The sequence below is a fragment of the Camelus bactrianus genome, chromosome 11 (genome assembly GCF_048773025.1).
Source record: "Camelus bactrianus isolate YW-2024 breed Bactrian camel chromosome 11, ASM4877302v1, whole genome shotgun sequence".
NCBI classification, from domain to species: Eukaryota; Metazoa; Chordata; class Mammalia; order Artiodactyla; family Camelidae; genus Camelus; species Camelus bactrianus.
Window position 1 is genome coordinate 84,334,198 of NC_133549.1, and position 23,646 is coordinate 84,357,843.

Genomic DNA, 23,646 nt, shown 5'->3' on the forward strand with positions numbered 1-23,646 from the left:
CACTGATTGTCAAAGTCTTTTATTTAAATAGATATTTACAAACGCAGACGGTTGGAGGGAGAGAGGAAGGGACAGAGGTGGACACAGATGGGTGCTGGACACAGACTAACACATGTCTGTGTATCCCAAGGGACAACTTCCACTCAGTGGCCAACTTCTTTTTGTGAATTACAGTGTATTGAGATTAGACCTGAAATGAGATTGAAGGAAAAAACCAAAGCTCTATAGCTTAAAGAAATCCTCACTTTCTAAAACATGTTCTGAGGAGGGCTAAATTGGGAAGGACCACGTTGGAATGGAACAGTGTTTCTCAGAAGCAGTGACACCCCTCCCTCTGGTGGCCATATGGGAATGGCACGTGAGCTGCTGGCTCCATGGATGTCGGACAAACAGGCAACATTCACACAAACACAACATCAGTCTCACTGCTGGAAAAAAACAAATCCTCTAAGATCAAAATTCGGGGTTGCCTTCTATGTCCTTGTCTTGATCATGACATGACCGGCCACTTACCAAGGGCGGGGTCTCAGGGAGTGTTGATGGAGGCCCTGAGCTGGGCCCTGGGTCCACAGCAGACAAGGGAGAGGAGGCCGCTGCCTCACAGGACCTGCAGGGAGAGATTGGGAACATGCTGGGTTCACTTGTCCACATCCCCACCCGGTGTGCCTGGTACAGAGAAGTGAGTGTATCCAAACAAAGACATGTAGGGCACTTTGATGTTTCTATTAACAATAAAACACAAACACAACAGGCCGCAAGGAATATGTTATCACCTCTAAGAGTAATCCGGAATTGTAAATCACAGACACCTCAAGAACAGTGGGCGTCCCGGGCCTGAAGGCGACGGGAGGCAGCAGAGCCTGACTGATACTTACAGCGCGTCCCTCTGCTCTGGCTCTGGTGCTGTTGCAGGCAGGAGAGCTGGAGCTGGCTCTCCATCCAGAGGGGCTTCCCCAGCGGGTTCTGGAGCTGGTGCTGTAGCTCCAAGAAGGGAAACTCTCATCAATAGGACTGCTTTCCCACGTGTCTCCCAAAGCCAGGGGAGCCCTCACTGCTACTCAGTCAACTCTCACTCCCTGACTCCACCCCCAGGGAGTCTTCCCAGACTCTGCTCTGTGGGGTCCAGTGCCTTCCCCTCCCCACCCACCAGATCCCCCACCCTGCATCCTGCTCACCATCACTGTCTGCCTCTGGGAGCTCCAGTTGCTCCAGCTGTGCCAGGAGGAGGTGGGCCTGCTGCTCCAGGTCGGAGCCAGGCATGCTGAGCTCTACGTAAGCGACAATGGTCTTAAGGCATGGGAATTCTGGAGGCTGGTGGAAATCGTCTGGGTACTGGAACAGCCAGGTGCCCAGGATGGAGGACATGGCCCTGGGGGTAGTCAGGGGGACACCAGGGTCAGAGGCTTGGCCTTTCCTACCATGCTGGGCTCCCAGGGTAGCCCTGCGGGGTCCTGGGCCTTTTTGCCTTTGGCTCCTGCCCATCCAGAGGCCGGCTCTGCTCCATGTCCCATCTCAGCTGGCAGTGTGGGCAGAGGCGGGCTTGGACACAGAGGAGGGGCTGCTACCAGCCTTCTGAAGGGACAGCCCTGGCTCAATGGCGTGACCACCTGTCCACCGCTTCAGGGACAACTGTCACACTGCTATGTCCCTCTCCCTGCCCCTCCCCACTGGATGGCACATCTGTGAGGACAGGCAGGCTGTGCGCTCTGGGCACTGCCCTCTAAGGGACACGGGAGCTGCTCTATCAGTGCCTGAGCCAGGAGGGAACAGACAGGCTGTGTCGGCCATCCAGGCTGCCCACGGGCCTCCTAACTCCACAGACTTTAGCTCCTGCACCTGCTGGCTGCAGAATCCTCCAGGGACCCTGCCTGGGTCTCCTTCTGCCCCTGCCACTCAGCATCATCAGGATGGGCTCAGCTGTCCCCTGAGGCTCACTGGGTCCCCTGAGCACCAGCTGAGTCCCCACCATTGAGGCTCCACTAGATGGTGGGCAGGATGCTCTCCACCCCTTGCGTTCTGTGTCTCCCATAGGGCGTGTGGGCAGGGGTGGGATGTGTAGGGGATGGTTGTGGGTTTTCTTCAGGGTTGACTCTGTCTTCTGACCTCCCAGCTGCCCCTCACAGCACCACAGTCCCATCCACAGCTCTCTGGGTCTCGTCTCCTCTTTGCCAGGGGAAGCCCTAGGACTTTTGCTCTCAAACCAGACTCACTGGATATGTGGGATCCTGGATTCCACCCACCTTGGACCAACCAGAGAGCCCAGAGCTTCACACACTATTTGGGGAAGGAGTCCTTCCCGCTTCAATCCAAAAGACTCACTGTTTCAGCTGGTGCAGGGGTCCCCCGTCCTCCTCAGTAAAAGGGAGGATGCATCCGTATCTAGAGGAGAGCAGGAAGGCATCACATGGACTGTCCCGAGCACACGAGCTGGATGTGCTGTCTAGTGTGACAGTGTGACACCCGAGAGAATGGAAGCCCTGGAGGGCAGGGCTGATGTCTGCTCGATGCATTAAATGATGGTTGTTCCTAGAAAAGCCCCTGTCCCTGGGGGCCCTTCCTATACATTGGGGGAATGAGTGAGTGAGCCCACCCGGCCCCACAGCGCACATCTGAGTGGGCCTGGGACCCCACTTGTCCCTCCCAGGGATCCCTGCTCTCACTCTCCCAGGACAGGGACAGCTAATGGCGTCACAGATCCCCTTTGAAATGGGAAAACAGTTCCACCCAAGGCCAAAGTCCCAGTGACACAGGAGGCAGACGCTAGCTCTTGGGCAGGAGGACAATGACAAATTCGCACAACCACAGCCCCGCCAGCTGCTCTTGCCGTGAGCCAGGTCCCCAGAGAGCACCTTCCGTGAAGGTCTCCCTCTGATCCTACCCTCCTAGGGCCTGATCCTCTCTTGACCCCAGTGTGCAGGGGGGAAACTGAGGCTTAGGGAGGTAGAGGAACAATGCCTCATGGCACTGCTGGTAGGTGGCCAGGTCCCCAATGTCCCATGAAGACAGAGTGCTCACCTCCGGAACAGATGGTCCAGCACCTGCTGGGCGGTGGCAAAAGTTCGATAATTGCCCAGAAATGTGTTCACATAGGAGGGGTGGCCACCCAGGACGGCAGGCACCAGCTTTGCCACCAGCTTCTCCAGCCTGTGTCGCTGGAGGCTCCAAGCCCCGTAGGCTTCATCCCTGCTCCCTGATGGTCCAGCTCCCCCCTGGGGTGGAAAGAGGAGAGATGTGAATCAGAGGCAGCACCGGGGACCCCCAGGCACTTGGGGCTGGAGATTAGACCGAATCCTCAAGCCTCAAGCTCTTGTGACTGAGGTGGAACAGGGGAGCCCTGAGCAGATCCAAGGTTCTCGGCATCACCAGTACAAGGGGCGAAGGGCGATGATGAAATGCATCAGTGCCTCAGATCCCTGCGTCAGCACCGCAGTGCCGGCCCCTCCCTGCATGCACCACTTCATCCCCGTGACTGCTGTCACACATCCCATTCTAGGGATGAGAACACAGCGGCTGAGCCTGGGGTGGGTGGGCTCAGGATCTTCAGTTTAATGTGGACACGTGGGGATGCAGAAGAAACAGGACAGCGTGTAGAAAAATGCAGAAACACCCTTGACTGTACATATACTGAAGTTCTGTCCAAGTCTCTTTCTGAGATTCGGACTCATACGTGGGCACTAACTTTGCATCTGGTAAGGCAGGGCCTGGGATGTGACGGCAGATGGGGGAGATGGGGCATCAGATCCCTTTGCCAGCAGCTCTCTTAAGAGGCAGCCCAGGGGAGAAGCGGGGCAGCAGTGGGGCCCGGGGCTTCCTGGGTGTGGAGTCTCCTCGCTCGCACTCACCCTCAGCGCGTCCTGGGCTCTGCTGCTGTCGTGGGGCACCTGCGCCTCCTGCAGGGAGGTGGCGCGGGGTTCTCCATGGACCAGGTCCTGTCCCGTCCCGTGTGTTGAGTCCTGTAAATACAGTGCCCACAGGCCAGGCAGCAGCCTCAGAACCCTGTCTGGTTGTCCGACCCATAAGAAATCTCCAGTGCTGACACACATCCACCACTGTCTGCACAGACCTCCTTCAGGGGCAGAAAAGCTGACAAAGTGGGAGCCTTGTATTCCCATTGACACAGAGAAGATGCCCCTCAGGAGTCCTCTTTCCCCCTTCTCAGCCCTGTCCTTGGGTGCGGCCATGACAGGACCACCAGGTTACCAAGTGTTCAACAAGCCATTCCTGCCCAGAGGGGACACCTCCTCTCAAGTCCCCCTTCAGCGACATGGAGATGAGGGAAAGCGGGCCTGCCCAGGGAGGGCCCCCAATGGAGGCCGGTCCCACACTGGCCTTCTCCAGGCCACCCTGCGTTACCTTAGGTGACCTGCGCAAAATAGGCCACAGGCGTCTGGGTGGAGGGTTCCACAGACGCCTACAGCCACCGAAGAACCTCGCAGTCCAGGGTTTCCTGGCGGAGAAGCCCCGGGAGACCGGGAAACAAGAGGAGAACATCCTGTGTCTTCAACTGTCTCCAGCCAAGTGCGCTGGCTCTGGAGCCGTCACTAGAATGTGGGTGCCTGGTAACCAGGTTCCATTTCGGTTGGGGTCTGTGAAGGATGTGATGTCACTTCCTGGGGTCCACTTCCTGGAAGCCCCTCCTCAGACAACACCTCCACACACTGCCCTATGGGCCGCTTGCCTGCTCACGCCCTTCTCCACGCGAACCCGCATCTTGCACAGTTATAGCAGCCCCGCCGTCTCTAGAGCTGCCGGGGAGGGTCTGCATGCAGCTTTGAGGAGACGCCCTGGCTTCCAGACTCCACCCCTCATACTTACCTGTTCTCCATCCTGGGGAAGTCCTGGTGTGTGTCCAGGCCCGTGTGTCTCCCCAGCTGCACAGTGGGAATGATTCTAGCAAGTACTTCTAGGGACGTCCTGAGGTGCAAGTGGAATAAGGCCTAAAAAATTGGAGAGTGATGTCACCTGGAGGTGTTGCCTGCGACCCAAGTTATCTTCCTCTGACTTCCTCCTCCATGGCTGTTCCTCTTAGGATGTGACGCGATAATTCTTATTCAATGTCATTGTACACGGGTGTCTATGTGTGTGTCTTTGTTGGTATGTGTGTGTGTGTGTGTGTGTGTGTTTGTGTGCCTAAACCAGTGCTCACACACTCTGTGTCGCCAGTAGGAAACTGTCCCCGCACAGGAGAAATGGGCAATAGCATCCTGAGGTCTGAGGGTTTCAGTTCTCTAAAGCAAATGGAATGAGAAATTCTGAGGCCCTTGCTGGAAGTTTAGAGCTCGTGAGTCAAGGCCATGCAGGTAGCAGGGCTGGAACTGGGATTATAGACAGCCTGTGTCCACTGTGCACACTCAGTAGCACAGTCCTGGGAGCAGGAAAACTGTCCACTTCTCTGATTACACAGTCTGGCACGCTGAACTTCTCCAGCTGGATATGCAGAGACCCAGGGACAGATGGGCAGATGGAGGCTGACATCACTAGAGTGACGTGACCATCTCGTTGGCTGCTTCCTTGCCTTCATGGAGCTTCCGTCCACGTAGGAGGAAGGCCAGCGGGTAAACTGAATGACAAGGAAGGATGTAATCAGGAAGTAATAACTGCTCTGATGGAATACACTGGGGACGTGAGAGAGAGCAAGGCCACGGGCAGCATGGCACGGAGCAAATGACAGTAGGGACCTCATGACCTGGGGGCCCGAGATCCTCAACTCGGCATCAGAGATAGCAAGGTGAGGCCGAGAGAGGGTGCCCACCCACAGGGAGCTGGCCTCTACCTCTAGCTCCGTGTGGCGCTCTGGCCTAGCTGCTTACCAGGGTCACTGCCTCCTGTTCGTGGGCACAGATGCGGCTGGACTCCATTTCCCGGCCTCCCTGGCAGTCGGGCGCGCTCAGCTGTTGAGGTCTAACGGTGGCATGTGAACTTCAGCACAGCCCATAAAGATCTCCCACACGTTCCCCTTCACGTCCTCCTTCACGTCCTTGAGACCTGAGAAGCCATATGTCGAAGATGATCGATTCAGCGGATAAAAAGAACCTGGATCCCCGAACTCTGGCTAGGAGAAGAGCTACCCACCAAGGAAGATAAACCCATCTTGGACGTTACGCAAGGGAAGAAAAGCCCGGGATTGTATTAAGCCACTGAGATATTGGGGGTTACACGTTCAGGCAGCTCACACGCCACTGAATCGCTGAAGCCACTGTGTCATTGCCACGGCTGCTCATTTGGCCCTTTCTCAGCCTTATCGTATTACCACTTACCTTTTTACTTTCAGGTCACTTTTCCTTCCTATAGGTCCCACTCCCTCAACTGGGATGGCAACAGGGCAGTCAGAGGTTTGCCCTTGTAAGGTGAGTGCTTTCTCTGTTCTCTGCTCCTTAAAGCGGATTCTGCCTTCACTGCTGTAGCATGTCAATGGATGCTCTTAGGGCCCTTGAAGCCATTTGTACTTTTAGGTGGAGGAATGCTTATTGCTCTGTCTTTCAGTTTGCTTAGACGACATGCTTTCTACACTACCACGAATACAGTCCTTATCTCAGTCCTTCCCCAAATTGTGATCATGTCTGAACTAGCGGGGCCCGGGTGAGTATGACAGAACCGCTCATACGCTGCTGTAGCTGCTCATTTCCATGTCCGACTGTACGCTTTTTCAGGACAGGGAGTATTTCCTGGGCACCAGGCACAGTATCAGGCACATAGGAGGCGTTCAACGAATGCTCGCTGAAGGAACGAATAGGGTCACTCCACGTCGTCAAACACACCAGGATGCTATGGAAATAACCCGCAGCTTTTTCTCCCCCCTGCACTTTTTGGTATTTTATTTAAAAAGGTTGATTTATATAGACAGGTATTTGGGCAATTAATGAATCTTTCTTTATAATTTTGTCAATTTCCCATGTAGAGCACAATTTTTCAGGGATACATGAACATACCCATGTTCATTGGAACAATGTCTTTGGCTGTGAGCTACCACAAGATCTTGTATGTATTTCCCTGTGCTATACAGTATAATCTTGTTCATCTATTCTGCATCTGCCTGTCAGTGTGTGCACATTTCGAACTCCCGGTCTGTCCCGTCCCACGCCCCTCCCGCTTGGCAACCACAAGTTTGTTTTCTATTTGTATGAGTCTGTTTCTGTTTTGTATTTATGTTCTTTTCTGTTCCTTTTTTTCCCTTCAAAATCATCTTTAAAGCAACAGCCTAGGGAAGCCTGCTTCCAAGATGTCGAAGGCGTGGCCCGGGCTTCCCGCACAGAGCTTGGGGCAGGGGGCAGGGGCGGTATGGGCTGTGCGGGGAGGGCCAGAACAGGAGGGGAGAAATCTGCGGAGCAGGGGCAGGGGAAGGGCTGGGCCAGGAGCGGAGAGCCCGGTTGGGGCGGTCTCGGCTGTGCGGGGTGAGCTGGGGCGGGGGGCGGCGTCTGCTGCGCGGGGAGAGCCTGGGCAGTGGGCAGCCTCAGCCGGGCGGGGAGATCTGGGGCGGGGAGGACCGAGGCGGGGAGAGCCTGGGCGGGGGTCGTTCTCGGCCTCGCCGGAAAGCCGGGGCTTGTGGGGCGGGGCGATCTCGGCTGTGGCGAGACAGCCTGGGAGGGGGGCGCCCTTGGCCGCTCGGGGAGATCTGGTGCGGGGGTCGTTCTCGGCCGCGCCGGGAAAGCCGGGGCATGGGGCGGGGGGCGATCTCGGCTGTGGCTGGACAGTCTGGTCCGGAGGCGGCCTCTGCCGTGCGGGAGAGCCGTGGCGCGGGGAGAGCCGGGGCGGGGTTCGGTCTCCGCTGCGCAGATCGTGGCGGCTGGGGCCTGCGGGCGGGCTGCTGTGGACAGCGCTGAGCCGCCTGCCGAGACTGTTGAGAGGCGCGCGACTCCCGGAGGCTTGGCCTGAGGTGGCTGCTGGGGGCTCGGTGCCTGCCTGGAGGCCGCAGGGAGAAGGCGGGCCTGGGGCTGGGGCTGGGGCTGGCGGCCCTCCAGCTCCGACAAGGGACCTGTGCCCGCGCACTACCAGCTAGTCTTCACCTGCGATGTCTGTGGGACTGGGTACTCCAAGCATATCTCCAAGCTTGCCTATCACCAGGGTGTGGTCATTGTGACCTGTCCTGGCTGCCAGACCCACCACACCACCCCGGACAACCTGGGTTGGTTCTCGGACCTGGATGGGAAGAGGAATATTGAAGAAATCCTGGCAGTCAGAAGGGAGAAGGTATGCCAAGTGGCTGGCAAGGGGGTCCAGGAGCTTGTTTTAGAGGCTGCGGGGTCCCCCAAATCCACCAGTGCTGTGGCAGGGGCTGAGGACCAGGATCCCACCCACCCTGGCAAGAAGGAGACCAGCTGACTCACCTTCTGCCTTCAAGAACTATACTCTGGCCCTGGGCTGCTCTGGACGTGCCAATTTTTTTTTTTTTTTTTTTTTTTTTTTTATCAGTAGCTATCGTTTGCAGATGTGGGGCCTGGGGCTCTCCTGCTCTCCCTGGTTCTGGAGTCAGAAGGACTCCCGAGAACCCTCTGTGGGCTGCAGCTGGGGCCTTCTGCAGCTACAGGCCATGTCCCAGTGGGAAGGGGCTGGACTTGGAGTCTGCGCCCCTCCTGGCTGTGGCTGTGTGGCCTTGGGCAGGTCACTTTGCCCCTGTGGGCCTCTGTCTTCCTGTCTCCAGATGAAAATACTCAGAGCGCCACCTTGTCAGGAGGACAGGCAGAAAGACAAGACTCAGAACAGACATGGGGTGGCTCAGTCCTGCCCCAAATGTCAAGGTCCCCGTCTTGCTGGTTCTCAGGGATTCCAGGAAAGGATGGCCAGTTAGCCAGTGTACTTCCCGGGTGCAGGATCAGCACCCCCACACCCATCTGCAGATCTTGTCCCTCTGGCCAGACACAAGGAGGCCCCACAGATCCTTCTGTGGCACCTGCTGTCCCCTGGACAGCACTGGTGAACAAGTGCCAACTTCAGCCCTGACTTTTGGCCACTGGCCAAGCGGTCAGGAAAGCAGGCCACTCGCTGTCACCACTGACAGGCCAGGCAGCCGTGGTGACAAGGGGAGTGGGTGTGAGGGGTGCTTTCTGATGGGCGGTGGGCCGCGTGCCCCGCGTTTGTCTCCCAGCCTTGTCTGACTGTCTTCTCAGGATGTTCCTGTGTTTATGAGAGCGTGTTTATTTCCAGAAGCCTTCTGGGCAGTGTGAGCTTCAGCATTAATCACCCAGCCACCATCTCACAGGATCCCAGCAGGATGCGCGCTCCCAGTTGCCGACCCCCTCGCCCCCGGGCCTCAGCATGGTTCTCGAGGCACTGGCAGTCTGTGCTCTGACTCGGTTACCCCCGTCCTTCCCCTTGGCGAACAAGCCTGGATTATTCCAGCCCAGAGCCCCCTGTTCCATTTGTGAAGTCCAACCTGGAGGCTGAGCCAGCAGCCCCACCACTGCCTGTTCTCCTGTGCCACAGAAGCCCCAGGCGACCCACAGGCCTTGAAATGCCTGATCTGCAGGGCTGGGTAGAGGCATGGCTGCTTTGCTGACCCTAGACGGTTAGGACCTGAATTCGGGGAGGTCCTGGCGGCTGGCTGGACTCTGAGAGTGCAGGGCTGGACCTTGGAGGGCCACTGGGACCAATCCCGCCCTCCACGCATGCGGAAACAGAGGCCTGTGGTTTGGACATGTATGCTAGCCGTTTTTTATTGTCTGTTTTCTGACACTTTGACATCTGGGTCCCACTGACCCTGGAGGGGCTGCCCCTCCCAGGGCTAGTCAGTTCCTAGAGACAGTGGAAGATGCCAGTGAGCACACCCAGGGCGGGGACAGACAAGTAGGGGCAGCCCCTCCACCCAGAGATGCTGATTCCTCCCACCTGCTAGTCCTGCCTCCCTGTTGCTCGCCAGGGAAACCACAGGAGAGGCTCTTGCCCACTTTTTCCCCTCCCCTGCCTCCTGACCCGCGAGGGCCCTGCTGATGCTCCTCCAAGGGCAGTGCCCCATCTGCACGGATGCTTCTCAGCCCAGCCAGGGCCCAGTGGTCCAAGTGAGCCCACTTTGTGCGAGGCCAGGCTGCCACTGACTTCAAGACTTCAGAAAGACATCTCAGATGCGAAGGGACCCATCACAGGAATGTCCATATGTTTTTCCTTCTAAGCCATGACTCAGGAGTAAAAGCAAAATAACATTGTGTTCAGATCCAAGAGACTCAGAGAGTTTGCCGCTGTCAGGCTGTCACTGAGAGTGAGGACGGTTGGATTGAAGGAAGAAATGAACGAATCCCAGAAGGAACGAGTGGAGAGTGAGACACGAGGTGGGGAAATGGGTGAGTGCAGGTCTGTCTGACAGTCATGACTGTGTAAATCAAGCATCGGGGGTTAGTAAGAACGATTATCATGAGTAATGAGAAGGCAAAAACCTCTGTGGTTCGGTGTTGTGTCCTGGCCATCACCGGCCACCCTACCAGGGCTCAGGAAGCCTGAGCTGAGGTAGAAAGGGCAGAAAAATACCTATATACTAGTCACTCATATCCATCTGTGTAAGAAGAATTGTGCACCATGAACAAGTGGGAAAGATTCCTGGAATGCAGGGTGGCTTCACCCTAGAAAAATGCATGAGTATGTACTCCATTCCATTAACAGTGTGAGGAGAAAAAACAGGATCATCCCAATGAATGCCGAGAAGGAAATGGATGAATTCACCACCATCTTCTGAATTTCATGGAAACATGAGAAATTTAAAGGGTCATATACACACAATGTTTTTTTTTCAATAACTCTAGCCCAACTGGATAATAACAATTTTTAGAAGTATCACAGCATTATATACTGCGTTATAGCACAATATCACTTCAAACTGTTCCTCATGCTGTGCGTCAGGTCTTTTAGAGCCTCATCAGAGAAATGGCTCCATTTAGTAGGGATGCTCATTGCAAGAAAAACATGCTTCCTTTATGCCATCGAATTTAACATAGATTGTTCAAGGAAACCCCCCCATTATGACAGTCATGCAGAGCGGTATTTCTCCACGTGGTGACTGATTCCTAAATTCAGTCCCATAGTGAAACTACAGGTCTGTAGGATCTAATATTCTGACTTTGGATCCCTGAGGGAGTCAGAGGTGTCCCCTGAGTCCTAGAGTGGAGAGCCACACAGCAGGAGAGTCAAGGGGGCCAAAATGAGAACGGAAGTGAGAGCAGATGGTGAGATGTGATGTGGGAGAGCCCTGGGATCATGTGGGTCCTGGCTGAGGGGCTCTGTGGGAAGGCCTTCAGGAGTAAACGGCCTGGCAGGTGAGGAAGGTGCCTATGTATGATGACCTCCTGTCAGGAAAGCTCCAGGAGTGGCCCCATTTCAAATATATTCCCGAACCTGTCCTATCTTCCCTCCCAACTGTATTCACTCAGCAATACGTGTACATCTTCTTGGCCAAGTGCTGGGCTGGAGATCTGTAATATGCTCAAAACCAGGCATAGACTCTGCTCCCAGGTGGCTGAGCGTTCGTTATACTACAATCCAGGGAAAGCCGTTGTAGGTAGAGGAGCAGGTAATTGAAATCAAAACCTGTCCCTCTCCCACAGTTCTTATCATCACTGTTCTTTCTTCTGACACTTTAGGATACACAGGATTGTAGCAAAGCGCCCCAGGCGAAAGCAGACTCAGTGCTCTGGGGATAGAAGTCGATGCGGACCCACCTTGGCTGTGCTGAGCAGGAGAACTTCCCCGGTGAGTGACTCTCACCGAGACCTACTGCCCTGCTTCAATTGTCTCCTAGGGATTCAGGGACAACCCCACTGTCCTGTGAGCAGACCTCTTTCTACCCAAATCTACATCACACACACACAAGGCAACATGAATTAAAATATCTCTACTACATTGCACTGATTGTCAAAGTCTTTTATTTAAATAGATATTTACAAACGCAGACGGTTGGAGGGAGAGAGGAAGGGACAGAGGTGGACACAGATGGGTGCTGGACACAGACTAACACATGTCTGTGTATCCCAAGGGACAACTTCCACTCAGTGGCCAACTTCTTTTTGTGAATTACAGTGTATTGAGATTAGACCTGAAATGAGATTGAAGGAAAAAACCAAAGCTCTATAGCTTAAAGAAATCCTCACTTTCTAAAACATGTTCTGAGGAGGGCTAAATTGGGAAGGACCACGTTGGAATGGAACAGTGTTTCTCAGAAGCAGTGACACCCCTCCCTCTGGTGGCCATATGGGAATGGCACGTGAGCTGCTGGCTCCATGGATGTCGGACAAACAGGCAACATTCACACAAACACAACATCAGTCTCGCTGCTGGAAAAAAACAAATCCTCTAAGATCAAAATTCGGGGTTGCCTTCTATGTCCTTGTCTTGATCATGACATGACCGGCCACTTACCAAGGGCGGGGTCTCAGGGAGTGTTGATGGAGGCCCTGAGCTGGGCCCTGGGTCCACAGCAGACAAGGGAGAGGAGGCCGCTGCCTCACAGGACCTGCAGGGAGAGATTGGGAACATGCTGGGTTCACTTGTCCACATCCCCACCCGGTGTGCCTGGTACAGAGAAGTGAGTGTATCCAAACAAAGACATGTAGGGCACTTTGATGTTTCTATTAACAATAAAACACAAACACAACAGGCCGCAAGGAATATGTTATCACCTCTAAGAGTAATCCGGAATTGTAAATCACAGACACCTCAAGAACAGTGGGCGTCCCGGGCCTGAAGGCGACGGGAGGCAGCAGAGCCTGACTGATACTTACAGCGCGTCCCTCTGCTCTGGCTCTGGTGCTGTTGCAGGCAGGAGAGCTGGAGCTGGCTCTCCATCCAGAGGGGCTTCCCCAGCGGGTTCTGGAGCTGGTGCTGTAGCTCCAAGAAGGGAAACTCTCATCAATAGGACTGCTTTCCCACGTGTCTCCCAAAGCCAGGGGAGCCCTCACTGCTACTCAGTCAACTCTCACTCCCTGACTCCACCCCCAGGGAGTCTTCCCAGACTCTGCTCTGTGGGGTCCAGTGCCTTCCCCTCCCCACCCACCAGATCCCCCACCCTGCATCCTGCTCACCATCACTGTCTGCCTCTGGGAGCTCCAGTTGCTCCAGCTGTGCCAGGAGGAGGTGGGCCTGCTGCTCCAGGTCGGAGCCAGGCATGCTGAGCTCTACGTAAGCGACAATGGTCTTAAGGCATGGGAATTCTGGAGGCTGGTGGAAATCGTCTGGGTACTGGAACAGCCAGGTGCCCAGGATGGAGGACATGGCCCTGGGGGTAGTCAGGGGGACACCAGGGTCAGAGGCTTGGCCTTTCCTACCATGCTGGGCTCCCAGGGTAGCCCTGCGGGGTCCTGGGCCTTTTTGCCTTTGGCTCCTGCCCATCCAGAGGCCGGCTCTGCTCCATGTCCCATCTCAGCTGGCAGTGTGGGCAGAGGCGGGCTTGGACACAGAGGAGGGGCTGCTACCAGCCTTCTGAAGGGACAGCCCTGGCTCAATGGCGTGACCACCTGTCCACCGCTTCAGGGACAACTGTCACACTGCTATGTCCCTCTCCCTGCCCCTCCCCACTGGATGGCACATCTGTGAGGACAGGCAGGCTGTGCGCTCTGGGCACTGCCCTCTAAGGGACACGGGAGCTGCTCTATCAGTGCCTGAGCCAGGAGGGAACAGACAGGCTGTGTCGGCCATCCAGGCTGCCCACGGGCCTCCTAACTCCACAGACTTTAGCTCCTGCACCTGCTGGCTGCAGAATCCTCCAGGGACCCTGCCTGGGTCTCCTTCTGCCCCTGCCACTCAGCATCATCAGGATGGGCTCAGCTGTCCCCTGAGGCTCACTGGGTCCCCTGAGCACCAGCTGAGTCCCCACCATTGAGGCTCCACTAGATGGTGGGCAGGATGCTCTCCACCCCTTGCGTTCTGTGTCTCCCATAGGGCGTGTGGGCAGGGGTGGGATGTGTAGGGGATGGTTGTGGGTTTTCTTCAGGGTTGACTCTGTCTTCTGACCTCCCAGCTGCCCCTCACAGCACCACAGTCCCATCCACAGCTCTCTGGGTCTCGTCTCCTCTTTGCCAGGGGAAGCCCTAGGACTTTTGCTCTCAAACCAGACTCACTGGATATGTGGGATCCTGGATTCCACCCACCTTGGACCAACCAGAGAGCCCAGAGCTTCACACACTATTTGGGGAAGGAGTCCTTCCCGCTTCAATCCAAAAGACTCACTGTTTCAGCTGGTGCAGGGGTCCCCCGTCCTCCTCAGTAAAAGGGAGGATGCATCCGTATCTAGAGGAGAGCAGGAAGGCATCACATGGACTGTCCCGAGCACACGAGCTGGATGTGCTGTCTAGTGTGACAGTGTGACACCCGAGAGAATGGAAGCCCTGGAGGGCAGGGCTGATGTCTGCTCGATGCATTAAATGATGGTTGTTCCTAGAAAAGCCCCTGTCCCTGGGGGCCCTTCCTATACATTGGGGGAATGAGTGAGTGAGCCCACCCGGCCCCACAGCGCACATCTGAGTGGGCCTGGGACCCCACTTGTCCCTCCCAGGGATCCCTGCTCTCACTCTCCCAGGACAGGGACAGCTAATGGCGTCACAGATCCCCTTTGAAATGGGAAAACAGTTCCACCCAAGGCCAAAGTCCCAGTGACACAGGAGGCAGACGCTAGCTCTTGGGCAGGAGGACAATGACAAATTCGCACAACCACAGCCCCGCCAGCTGCTCTTGCCGTGAGCCAGGTCCCCAGAGAGCACCTTCCGTGAAGGTCTCCCTCTGATCCTACCCTCCTAGGGCCTGATCCTCTCTTGACCCCAGTGTGCAGGGGGGAAACTGAGGCTTAGGGAGGTAGAGGAACAATGCCTCATGGCACTGCTGGTAGGTGGCCAGGTCCCCAATGTCCCATGAAGACAGAGTGCTCACCTCCGGAACAGATGGTCCAGCACCTGCTGGGCGGTGGCAAAAGTTCGATAATTGCCCAGAAATGTGTTCACATAGGAGGGGTGGCCACCCAGGACGGCAGGCACCAGCTTTGCCACCAGCTTCTCCAGCCTGTGTCGCTGGAGGCTCCAAGCCCCGTAGGCTTCATCCCTGCTCCCTGATGGTCCAGCTCCCCCCTGGGGTGGAAAGAGGAGAGATGTGAATCAGAGGCAGCACCGGGGACCCCCAGGCACTTGGGGCTGGAGATTAGACCGAATCCTCAAGCCTCAAGCTCTTGTGACTGAGGTGGAACAGGGGAGCCCTGAGCAGATCCAAGGTTCTCGGCATCACCAGTACAAGGGGCGAAGGGCGATGATGAAATGCATCAGTGCCTCAGATCCCTGCGTCAGCACCGCAGTGCCGGCCCCTCCCTGCATGCACCACTTCATCCCCGTGACTGCTGTCACACATCCCATTCTAGGGATGAGAACACAGCGGCTGAGCCTGGGGTGGGTGGGCTCAGGATCTTCAGTTTAATGTGGACACGTGGGGATGCAGAAGAAACAGGACAGCGTGTAGAAAAATGCAGAAACACCCTTGACTGTACATATACTGAAGTTCTGTCCAAGTCTCTTTCTGAGATTCGGACTCATACGTGGGCACTAACTTTGCATCTGGCTAAGGCAGGGCCTGGGATGTGACGGCAGATGGGGGAGATGGGGCATCAGATCCCTTTGCCAGCAGCTCTCTTAAGAGGCAGCCCAGGGGAGAAGCGGGGCAGCAGTGGGGCCCGGGGCTTCCTGGGTGTGGAGTCTCCTCGCTCGCACTCACCCTCAGCGCGTCCTGGGCTCTGCTGCTGTCGTGGGGCACCTGCGCCTCCTGCAGGGAGGTGGCGCGGGGTTCTCCATGGACCAGGTCCTGTCCCGTCCCGTGTGTTGAGTCCTGTAAATACAGTGCCCACAGGCCAGGCAGCAGCCTCAGAACCCTGTCTGGTTGTCCGACCCATAAGAAATCTCCAGTGCTGACACACATCCACCACTGTCTGCACAGACCTCCTTCAGGGGCAGAAAAGCTGACAAAGTGGGAGCCTTGTATTCCCATTGACACAGAGAAGATGCCCCTCAGGAGTCCTCTTTCCCCCTTCTCAGCCCTGTCCTTGGGTGCGGCCATGACAGGACCACCAGGTTACCAAGTGTTCAACAAGCCATTCCTGCCCAGAGGGGACACCTCCTCTCAAGTCCCCCTTCAGCGACATGGAGATGAGGGAAAGCGGGCCTGCCCAGGGAGGGCCCCCAATGGAGGCCGGTCCCACACTGGCCTTCTCCAGGCCACCCTGCGTTACCTTAGGTGACCTGCGCAAAATAGGCCACAGGCGTCTGGGTGGAGGGTTCCACAGACGCCTACAGCCACCGAAGAACCTCGCAGTCCAGGGTTTCCTGGCGGAGAAGCCCCGGGAGACCGGGAAACAAGAGGAGAACATCCTGTGTCTTCAACTGTCTCCAGCCAAGTGCGCTGGCTCTGGAGCCGTCACTAGAATGTGGGTGCCTGGTAACCAGGTTCCATTTCGGTTGGGGTCTGTGAAGGATGTGATGTCACTTCCTGGGGTCCACTTCCTGGAAGCCCCTCCTCAGACAACACCTCCACACACTGCCCTATGGGCCGCTTGCCTGCTCACGCCCTTCTCCACGCGAACCCGCATCTTGCACAGTTATAGCAGCCCCGCCGTCTCTAGAGCTGCCGGGGAGGGTCTGCATGCAGCTTTGAGGAGACGCCCTGGCTTCCAGACTCCACCCCTCATACTTACCTGTTCTCCATCCTGGGGAAGTCCTGGTGTGTGTCCAGGCCCGTGTGTCTCCCCAGCTGCACAGTGGGAATGATTCTAGCAAGTACTTCTAGGGACGTCCTGAGGTGCAAGTGGAATAAGGCCTAAAAAATTGGAGAGTGATGTCACCTGGAGGTGTTGCCTGCGACCCAAGTTATCTTCCTCTGACTTCCTCCTCCATGGCTGTTCCTCTTAGGATGTGACACGATAATTCTTATTCAATGTCATTGTACACGGGTGTCTATGTGTGTGTCTTTGTTGGTATGTGTGTGTGTGTGTGTGTGTGTTTGTGTGCCTAAACCAGTGCTCACACTCTGTGTCGCCAGTAGGAAACTGTCCCCGCACAGGAGAAATGGGCAATAGCATCCTGAGGTCTGAGGGTTTCAGTTCTCTAAAGCAAATGGAATGAGAAATTCTGAGGCCCTTGCTGGAAGTTTAGAGCTCGTGAGTCAAGGCCATGCAGGTAGCAGGGCTGGAACTGGGATTATAGACAGCCTGTGTCCACTGTGCACACTCAGTAGCACAGTCCTGGGAGCAGGAAAACTGTCCACTTCTCTGATTACACAGTCTGGCACGCTGAACTTCTCCAGCTGGATATGCAGAGACCCAGGGACAGATGGGCAGATGGAGGCTGACATCACTAGAGTGACGTGACCATCTCGTTGGCTGCTTCCTTGCCTTCATGGAGCTTCCGTCCACGTAGGAGGAAGGCCAGCGGGTAAACTGAATGACAAGGAAGGATGTAATCAGGAAGTAATAACTGCTCTGATGGAATACACTGGGGACGTGAGAGAGAGCAAGGCCACGGGCAGCATGGCACGGAGCAAATGACAGTAGGGACCTCATGACCTGGGGGCCCGAGATCCTCAACTCGGCATCAGAGATAGCAAGGTGAGGCCGAGAGAGGGTGCCCACCCACAGGGAGCTGGCCTCTACCTCTAGCTCCGTGTGGCGCTCTGGCCTAGCTGCTTACCAGGGTCACTGCCTCCTGTTCGTGGGCACAGATGCGGCTGGACTCCATTTCCCGGCCTCCCTGGCAGTCGGGCGCGCTCAGCTGTTGAGGTCTAACGGTGGCATGTGAACTTCAGCACAGCCCATAAAGATCTCCCACACGTTCCCCTTCACGTCCTCCTTCACGTCCTTGAGACCTGAGAAGCCATATGTCGAAGATGATCGATTCAGCGGATAAAAAGAACCTGGATCCCCGAACTCTGGCTAGGAGAAGAGCTACCCACCAAGGAAGATAAACCCATCTTGGACGTTACGCAAGGGAAGAAAAGCCCGGGATTGTATTAAGCCACTGAGATATTGGGGGTTACACGTTCAGGCAGCTCACACGCCACTGAATCGCTGAAGCCACTGTGTCATTGCCACGGCTGCTCATTTGGCCCTTTCTCAGCCTTATCGTATTACCACTTACCTTTTTACTTTCAGGTCACTTTTCCTTCCTATAGGTCCCACTCCCTCAACTGGGATGGCAACAGGGCAGTCAGAGGTTTGCCCTTGTAAGGTGAGTGCTTTCTCTGTTCTCTGCTCCTTAAAGCGGATTCTGCCTTCACTGCTGTAGCATGTCAATGGATGCTCTTAGGGCCCTTGAAGCCATTTGTACTTTTAGGTGGAGGAATGCTTATTGCTCTGTCTTTCAGTTTGCTTAGACGACATGCTTTCTACACTACCACGAATACAGTCCTTATCTCAGTCCTTCCCCAAATTGTGATCATGTCTGAACTAGCGGGGCCCGGGTGAGTATGACAGAACCGCTCATACGCTGCTGTAGCTGCTCATTTCCATGTCCGACTGTACGCTTTTTCAGGACAGGGAGTATTTCCTGGGCACCAGGCACAGTATCAGGCACATAGGAGGCGTTCAACGAATGCTCGCTGAAGGAACGAATAGGGTCACTCCACGTCGTCAAACACACCAGGATGCTATGGAAATAACCCGCAGCTTTTTCTCCCCCCTGCACTTTTTGGTATTTTATTTAAAAAGGTTGATTTATATAGACAGGTATTTGGGCAATTAATGAATCTTTCTTTATAATTTTGTCAATTTCCCATGTAGAGCACAATTTTTCAGGGATACATGAACATACCCATGTTCATTGGAACAATGTCTTTGGCTGTGAGCTACCACAAGATCTTGTATGTATTTCCCTGTGCTATACAGTATAATCTTGTTCATCTATTCTGCATCTGCCTGTCAGTGTGTGCACATTTCGAACTCCCGGTCTGTCCCGTCCCACGCCCCTCCCGCTTGGCAACCACAAGTTTGTTTTCTATTTGTATGAGTCTGTTTCTGTTTTGTATTTATGTTCTTTTCTGTTCCTTTTTTTCCCTTCAAAATCATCTTTAAAGCAACAGCCTAGGGAAGCCTGCTTCCAAGATGTCGAAGGCGTGGCCCGGGCTTCCCGCACAGAGCTTGGGGCAGGGGGCAGGGGCGGTATGGGCTGTGCGGGGAGGGCCAGAACAGGAGGGGAGAAATCTGCGGAGCAGGGGCAGGGGAAGGGCTGGGCCAGGAGCGGAGAGCCCGGTTGGGGCGGTCTCGGCTGTGCGGGGTGAGCTGGGGCGGGGGGCGGCGTCTGCTGCGCGGGGAGAGCCTGGGCAGTGGGCAGCCTCAGCCGGGCGGGGAGATCTGGGGCGGGGAGGACCGAGGCGGGGAGAGCCTGGGCGGGGGTCGTTCTCGGCCTCGCCGGAAAGCCGGGGCTTGTGGGGCGGGGCGATCTCGGCTGTGGCGAGACAGCCTGGGAGGGGGGCGCCCTTGGCCGCTCGGGGAGATCTGGTGCGGGGGTCGTTCTCGGCCGCGCCGGGAAAGCCGGGGCATGGGGCGGGGGGCGATCTCGGCTGTGGCTGGACAGTCTGGTCCGGAGGCGGCCTCTGCCGTGCGGGAGAGCCGTGGCGCGGGGAGAGCCGGGGCGGGGTTCGGTCTCCGCTGCGCAGATCGTGGCGGCTGGGGCCTGCGGGCGGGCTGCTGTGGACAGCGCTGAGCCGCCTGCCGAGACTGTTGAGAGGCGCGCGACTCCCGGAGGCTTGGCCTGAGGTGGCTGCTGGGGGCTCGGTGCCTGCCTGGAGGCCGCAGGGAGAAGGCGGGCCTGGGGCTGGGGCTGGGGCTGGCGGCCCTCCAGCTCCGACAAGGGACCTGTGCCCGCGCACTACCAGCTAGTCTTCACCTGCGATGTCTGTGGGACTGGGTACTCCAAGCATATCTCCAAGCTTGCCTATCACCAGGGTGTGGTCATTGTGACCTGTCCTGGCTGCCAGACCCACCACACCACCCCGGACAACCTGGGTTGGTTCTCGGACCTGGATGGGAAGAGGAATATTGAAGAAATCCTGGCAGTCAGAAGGGAGAAGGTATGCCAAGTGGCTGGCAAGGGGGTCCAGGAGCTTGTTTTAGAGGCTGCGGGGTCCCCCAAATCCACCAGTGCTGTGGCAGGGGCTGAGGACCAGGATCCCACCCACCCTGGCAAGAAGGAGACCAGCTGACTCACCTTCTGCCTTCAAGAACTATACTCTGGCCCTGGGCTGCTCTGGACGTGCCAATTTTTTTTTTTTTTTTTTTTTTTTTTTTTTTATCAGTAGCTATCGTTTGCAGATGTGGGGCCTGGGGCTCTCCTGCTCTCCCTGGTTCTGGAGTCAGAAGGACTCCCGAGAACCCTCTGTGGGCTGCAGCTGGGGCCTTCTGCAGCTACAGGCCATGTCCCAGTGGGAAGGGGCTGGACTTGGAGTCTGCGCCCCTCCTGGCTGTGGCTGTGTGGCCTTGGGCAGGTCACTTTGCCCCTGTGGGCCTCTGTCTTCCTGTCTCCAGATGAAAATACTCAGAGCGCCACCTTGTCAGGAGGACAGGCAGAAAGACAAGACTCAGAACAGACATGGGGTGGCTCAGTCCTGCCCCAAATGTCAAGGTCCCCGTCTTGCTGGTTCTCAGGGATTCCAGGAAAGGATGGCCAGTTAGCCAGTGTACTTCCCGGGTGCAGGATCAGCACCCCCACACCCATCTGCAGATCTTGTCCCTCTGGCCAGACACAAGGAGGCCCCACAGATCCTTCTGTGGCACCTGCTGTCCCCTGGACAGCACTGGTGAACAAGTGCCAACTTCAGCCCTGACTTTTGGCCACTGGCCAAGCGGTCAGGAAAGCAGGCCACTCACTATCACCACTGACAGGCCAGGCAGCCGTGGTGACAAGGGGAGTGGGTGTGAGGGGTGCTTTCTGATGGGCGGTGGGCCGCGTGCCCCGCATTTGTCTCCCAGCCTTGTCTGACTGTCTTCTCAGGATGTTCCTGTGTTTATGAGAGCGTGTTTATTTCCAGAAGCCTTCTGGGCAGTGTGAGCTTCAGCATTAATCACCCAGCCACCATCTCACAGGATCCCAGCAGGATGCGCGCTCCCAGTTGCCGACCCCCTCGCCCCCGGGCCTCAGCATGGTTCTCGAGGCACTGGCAGTCTGTGCTCTGACTCGGTTACCCCCGTCCTTCCCCTTGGCGAACAAGCCTGGATTATTCCAGCCCAGAGCCCCCTGTTCCATTTGTGAAGTCCAACCTGGAGGCTGAGCCAGCAGCCCCACCACTGCCTGTTCTCCTGTGCCACAGAAGCCCCAGGCGACCCACAGGCCTTGAAATGCCTGATCTGCAGGGCTGGGTAGAGGCATGGCTGCTTTGCTGACCCTAGACGGTTAGGACCTGAATTCGGGGAGGTCCTGGCGGCTGGCTGGACTCTGAGAGTGCAGGGCTGGACCTTGGAGGGCCACTGGGACCAATCCCGCCCTCCACGCATGCGGAAACAGAGGCCTGTGGTTTGGACATGTATGCTAGCCGTTTTTTATTGTCTGTTTTCTGACACTTTGACATCTGGGTCCCACTGACCCTGGAGGGGCTGCCCCTCCCAGGGCTAGTCAGTTCCTAGAGACAGTGGAAGATGCCAGTGAGCACACCCAGGGCGGGGACAGACAAGTAGGGGCAGCCCCTCCACCCAGAGATGCTGATTCCTCCCACCTGCTAGTCCTGCCTCCCTGTTGCTCGCCAGGGAAACCACAGGAGAGGCTCTTGCCCACTTTTTCCCCTCCCCTGCCTCCTGACCCGCGAGGGCCCTGCTGATGCTCCTCCAAGGGCAGTGCCCCATCTGCACGGATGCTTCTCAGCCCAGCCAGGGCCCAGTGGTCCAAGTGAGCCCACTTTGTGCGAGGCCAGGCTGCCACTGACTTCAAGACTTCAGAAAGACATCTCAGATGCGAAGGGACCCATCACAGGAATGTCCATATGTTTTTCCTTCTAAGCCATGACTCAGGAGTAAAAGCAAAATAACATTGTGTTCAGATCCAAGAGACTCAGAGAGTTTGCCGCTGTCAGGCTGTCACTGAGAGTGAGGACGGTTGGATTGAAGGAAGAAATGAACGAATCCCAGAAGGAACGAGTGGAGAGTGAGACACGAGGTGGGGAAATGGGTGAGTGCAGGTCTGTCTGACAGTCATGACTGTGTAAATCAAGCATCGGGGGTTAGTAAGAACGATTATCATGAGTAATGAGAAGGCAAAAACCTCTGTGGTTCGGTGTTGTGTCCTGGCCATCACCGGCCACCCTACCAGGGCTCAGGAAGCCTGAGCTGAGGTAGAAAGGGCAGAAAAATACCTATATACTAGTCACTCATATCCATCTGTGTAAGAAGAATTGTGCACCATGAACAAGTGGGAAAGATTCCTGGAATGCAGGGTGGCTTCACCCTAGAAAAATGCATGAGTATGTACTCCATTCCATTAACAGTGTGAGGAGAAAAAACAGGATCATCCCAATGAATGCCGAGAAGGAAATGGATGAATTCACCACCATCTTCTGAATTTCATGGAAACATGAGAAATTTAAAGGGTCATATACACACAATGTTTTTTTTTCAATAACTCTAGCCCAACTGGATAATAACAATTTTTAGAAGTATCACAGCATTATATACTGCGTTATAGCACAATATCACTTCAAACTGTTCCTCATGCTGTGCGTCAGGTCTTTTAGAGCCTCATCAGAGAAATGGCTCCATTTAGTAGGGATGCTCATTGCAAGAAAAACATGCTTCCTTTATGCCATCGAATTTAACATAGATTGTTCAAGGAAACCCCCCCATTATGACAGTCATGCAGAGCGGTATTTCTCCACGTGGTGACTGATTCCTAAATTCAGTCCCATAGTGAAACTACAGGTCTGTAGGATCTAATATTCTGACTTTGGATCCCTGAGGGAGTCAGAGGTGTCCCCTGAGTCCTAGAGTGGAGAGCCACACAGCAGGAGAGTCAAGGGGGCCAAAATGAGAACGGAAGTGAGAGCAGATGGTGAGATGTGATGTGGGAGAGCCCTGGGATCATGTGGGTCCTGGCTGAGGGGCTCTGTGGGAAGGCCTTCAGGAGTAAACGGCCTGGCAGGTGAGGAAGGTGCCTATGTATGATGACCTCCTGTCAGGAAAGCTCCAGGAGTGGCCCCATTTCAAATATATTCCCGAACCTGTCCTATCTTCCCTCCCAACTGTATTCACTCAGCAATACGTGTACATCTTCTTGGCCAAGTGCTGGGCTGGAGATCTGTAATATGCTCAAAACCAGGCATAGACTCTGCTCCCAGGTGGCTGAGCGTTCGTTATACTACAATCCAGGGAAAGCCGTTGTAGGTAGAGGAGCAGGTAATTGAAATCAAAACCTGTCCCTCTCCCACAGTTCTTATCATCACTGTTCTTTCTTCTGACACTTTAGGATACACAGGATTGTAGCAAAGCGCCCCAGGCGAAAGCAGACTCAGTGCTCTGGGGATAGAAGTCGATGCGGACCCACCTTGGCTGTGCTGAGCAGGAGAACTTCCCCGGTGAGTGACTCTCACCGAGACCTACTGCCCTGCTTCAATTGTCTCCTAGGGATTCAGGGACAACCCCACTGTCCTGTGAGCAGACCTCTTTCTACCCAAATCTACATCACACACACACAAGGCAACATGAATTAAAATATCTCTACTACATTG

At 55.7% G+C, this 23,646-nt stretch overlaps 4 long non-coding RNA genes across 4 annotated transcripts; 2 read left to right on the forward strand and 2 right to left on the reverse strand.

Annotated features, from left to right (window-relative positions):
- Positions 1-3: 3 nt before the first annotated feature.
- Positions 4-3,606, reverse strand: LOC141579186 (uncharacterized). Its single transcript, XR_012510358.1, has 2 exons — positions 3,016-3,606; positions 4-2,379 (listed from the first exon to the last, which is right to left on the reverse strand). It is a non-coding gene; the product is annotated as an uncharacterized LOC141579186 (long non-coding RNA).
- Positions 3,607-5,273: 1,667 nt separating this feature from the next.
- LOC141579198 (uncharacterized) lies at positions 5,274-11,823 on the forward strand. The gene is made up of 2 exons (XR_012510370.1): positions 5,274-8,187; positions 9,105-11,823. It is a non-coding gene; the product is annotated as an uncharacterized LOC141579198 (long non-coding RNA).
- Positions 11,824-11,826: 3 nt separating this feature from the next.
- On the reverse strand, positions 11,827-15,865 carry LOC141579188 (uncharacterized). The gene is made up of 3 exons (XR_012510360.1): positions 14,839-15,865; positions 12,337-14,202; positions 11,827-12,013 (listed from the first exon to the last, which is right to left on the reverse strand). It is a non-coding gene; the product is annotated as an uncharacterized LOC141579188 (long non-coding RNA).
- A 1,178-nt stretch (positions 15,866-17,043) lies between these two features.
- On the forward strand, positions 17,044-23,646 carry LOC141579190 (uncharacterized). Its single transcript, XR_012510362.1, has 2 exons — positions 17,044-20,007; positions 20,928-23,646. It is a non-coding gene; the product is annotated as an uncharacterized LOC141579190 (long non-coding RNA).